Genomic DNA, 3,876 nt, shown 5'->3' on the forward strand with positions numbered 1-3,876 from the left:
CCCCCAAAAATGCTCCCTGATTGCTAGGAGGCACCGGCACAGCAGCGGGTGGAGGTCCCAGGGCAGGGGCAGGGTGCGGGAGGGCCCAGGAGGGGGGTCCCTCCTCTCTGTCCCACCGACCCTCCCGCCCTCCAACCGGGCTGCTCCCCTGCAGCACCCTTCGGGTTTGCTCCCTAAACCGGGGGTTTATCGATGGCCAGAGGAAAGGCCTTCCACGCAGATTAACTCAGCAGAGTCCACGAACACCGGAGACCCACCAGCTCCAGGGCTTCAGCAGGAGGGATGGGGGAGGGAGTTGGGTCGGTTTGTGTATGGGCTCCACAATGACTCTATTTATTCGCTGCAACCAGCCTGGGCAGATTGAATAGGCGAGAGAGAGACACTCAGCCTTCCCAACGCGTGGGCTTTGTGGGATCTAGTCCCCACTAGCAGATTTCGACTGCTAATTTCCCATTCTGCGAGGCTCTCCTGCGAGGAGACACGGCCGTGCCCATCAGCTCCGTCTCCCCCAAACACTGCCCGTGTTTCCAGTCCTTTACCTCTCCGCCTAGAAGTTTAGCGAGGGGAGAAGTTCGAAGCTTTATCGTTCTTTTGCTGGGTGTCCGGCAACGTTTCTGTAGGGGAAAAAAAAAAAAAAGTATATGTACACGCACACACTCTTACACATAATATTGTCAAGCGAGGAAAAAGATGATACTCCTTTAATATGGGAAAGAAACCCAAGGATTTTTTTTTTCCCCGAGTGATCTAATTGTTATAAATAATTACGGATGAAAACTCACTTATTATGCACTTCTAATACTGTGTCTGCCTAGGAGAGAAAGGGGGCCAAACCAGTGATTAATTAATATCACACTGGCGTAGCTGTTTTCTCGCGAAAGGCCTTTTACCCCCTTGCTGCTGCCGAGTTATCATTCCAGCTCGAGTCATGTGTAGCCAGGAAGGGATCTTGTTTATAAATTTATATGACGACCTTTTCTTTGTGTGTGCTCTAAAGTTGATATGGACAAATTGCAGAGGTATACAATTTAAGTAGATGCACTTTTAATCACCGATCATTAAAATGGTTATGTTAAATATACTCAATTACATGCATGACTTCACCCTAACAGTACTTTCTATTCTCCCAGCTGCTCACGTATTCCTTAACTATAGTCAGCAGAAGAAACTCGATTATGCTGAATCCATACATTTCTATGGATTTCATCAGCCTAATTAATGCTTCAGTGTGGTCCATGTGTCTGAATGGTCCCTTTGCTATTACTTGGGTAAGGAGGCAGTGCTGGAATGCAGAGGGTCTTTCTTTCAAAGATACCCATGGGGGTCACTCTAGGACTCTAATGGCAAAGGTAGCAAGTGTTAAATAGCAGAAACATGCAGAGAAAGGGAAGGCAGCGATGTAAAAGGGACATTGATACTGTAGGTATGCCCAACAGGTCAGTGATGATAATTAAAACGCTTAAAGAAGAAAAGGTAAACGGAAAGCTTCCACAATTCGCAGCGTGCCTGGTTAAAAGCAAACAAATCAGCCCACAGAAACACACCTTGCTGATCCTGGCGGAGGAAAGAAAAAAAAAAAAAGTTGACAGCCGATTTTTAGCCTAAATAACTACCAGGGCAACCTCTTCTGCGAGCATCGCGTTCGAATGCCCCGTCTCTTCTCCAATTTTCTCGCTGTCGAAATGCAGGCTGTCAGGGAGGGGGGCCGGGCAGGGCCCCCCCGGAGCCCCGGCCGGGGCCGGGACGCACCGAGCTGGCAGGAGCTGCCCTTCCCCTCCCCAGCTTTCTCCCGAAATGAAGAAGCGATTAACACAAATAGGACGCGTTGCAGCTTTAGCGCAAACAGCCAATGGCGGCTTGTATAACACATCTTCCCATCTTAGCATGTAGTGGGATCTAAACGGCCAGAGCGGTTCCTGCTATTCCAGCAACATTTTAATCGATGAGAAATGCATCGAGATGTATTTAATTTTTTGTTCCCACCTGTTGTAGTAGAAGACCATCTGATCACACCTTGCTCTGGGTGCTGGGAGATGTGAGGGGAAATCAGAGATCTTTCTTGTCACCCACTGCACTGCGAAAGAGGTGGTGATGGAGCCCGCATCTCCTCCCTGTTCTGCAGCTCAATTGTCCTAACTTCGAGTCAGTGCCTTGCTGCAGCCTTCATCCTTCAAGTGGAGAGAGAAAGCCGGGAAGATTTCAGATCTATAACCAAATTATAACCTAGGAACTTTATGCTTGTCATGCTAATTTAATGACTTTTATACTAAGTGTAGACTTTCTGTCTTTTGAAATTAGCTCTTCAAAACGCTTTGTGTAATGACAGACACTAGACATAAGAGACAAATGCACAAGCAATAGTGGGATAATAATCTGGCAAACACTGCGCCGTTTAATATTAAAACGGAGAACAAAGTGCATTAAATCTCAGCAGAGAGGTACATCGGTGTCCAATTCCATTGGTCACTCCAGAGGGTGTCCTCCGACAGCTGCCGTGCCTGGGTTCACCTGGAAAGTGAGCAAATACCAGATGCCAAGCACAAAATAGTATTTCACTCAGTGCAGTGCCCCTTTGATTTCTGATGGTGTTTGCGCGTGGCTGAGAACTCTAAATATCCTGATTTCGACAGCCTGGTTCTGCTGGGCCCAGCCCCTTGCTTGGTTCCCAGTGGGGGGATGTACACGCTGCGCTCGTATATATGGTTCAAACGTACGCATCCCCTCTGTCCCTGGGAGCGTTTCTGTGCTCCCTTGTTATAAGTGGTCCAGAAATCTGTCCAAGAGATGGTCCTGATAACAAAGGGAGGGGTAAACCCAAAGCTATAGGTGTATTGCAGTCTTGGCGACTCACTCATTGCCTATAATTGTAAATAAGGTAAGTTCACACGACGATCGAGTAACGAGGGAACAACAGGCCTATTTTAATCAGGTGGTTATCTCTCCTTGGTGGAGATCAGAGCTCCATCGCTCCTGGCCTTCTCATTGTGTCCCCCCTGCTGGAAATGACAGCTCCTTCAGAAATAACCAACTTGGTCCCTGGATGGGATTTCAGCTCCTTTGCACTACACATGTACCAATTGTCATTTTACAGCTACAGCGAAACCTCTAAATTATATAAGTGTATAAACTGGGCCTCATTAAATCCCCCCTTTTGGATAGCCTCAAGGTTGGAGAGTATATTACTGTAAGCCAGAGGAGTCTTAAATTATATCCAAATGGGGATTGAAACATAGTGGTACTTAAGCACACTCCTTGTCTCAGCTGCAGAGGTTTCATTTTTCCCCTTCAGAGTGTTATAATATTACAAACGCAACAGTTTCCTTATGTCAAATCAAACTATCTGAAATCCTATTTCTTGCTTCAGCCTCTGGGTCCCTTTGTGGTGGGGACAAAAACACAAAGATACGATCAAACACCGTAGCCTGACCAAAGAGAAATTTATCGTTCATCTGAGAGAGCTTCCTAATTTGAAGCTAAAACCCTCCCCTTCCAGAAAGCATCTGAACATGCTGTGTAAATTGTTTTCCTGCACGTGTGCCTGTGTGTATGGATAAACCAGGGTGTGCAGAGGGACGGGGGGCCGAGGGCAGCGATTACCCCACAACTTAGAGCATGCCCTGACCACAGGTTGATTTTTTTCCCCCCAAGCTGATATAAAAACAAACGTTTCGGTGGGAAATCTGTGCCTACACAGGCTGCCGCGGCTTCCCCCGCACCCCCACCCGGCTGCCCCGTGCAGCATCGCGGCCCAGGGGCTCGGCCGGGCCGGGGGGCTCAGCCCAGGGCAGCCTGTCCCCTCGGGACACCCCAAAACGGCAGAGCTGACACCACCCCCACCACCCCCCGGCCACTGCAGGGATCGCCCGGCACGACCCC

At 48.7% G+C, this 3,876-nt stretch overlaps 2 long non-coding RNA genes across 2 annotated transcripts in view; one reads left to right on the forward strand and one right to left on the reverse strand.

The window, feature by feature from the left end:
- LOC113483561 overlaps positions 1 to 2,162 on the reverse strand; it is a 3,237-nt gene extending 1,075 nt beyond the window's left edge. Inside the window, exons 1-2 of the long non-coding RNA XR_003399046.1 lie at positions 1,984 to 2,162; positions 540 to 614 (exon numbers count right to left, since the gene is read on the reverse strand). This is a non-coding gene — a long non-coding RNA (uncharacterized LOC113483561). The remainder of the gene's footprint in view (positions 1 to 539; positions 615 to 1,983) is intronic.
- The window catches only part of LOC113483560, a 67,449-nt gene that overhangs the window by 59,900 nt on the left and 3,673 nt on the right, over positions 1 to 3,876 (forward strand). The window lies entirely within an intron of this gene.

This window comes from Athene cunicularia (genome assembly GCF_003259725.1).
Source record: "Athene cunicularia isolate RWA chromosome 9 unlocalized genomic scaffold, athCun1 chr9_part1, whole genome shotgun sequence".
NCBI classification, from domain to species: Eukaryota; Metazoa; Chordata; class Aves; order Strigiformes; family Strigidae; genus Athene; species Athene cunicularia.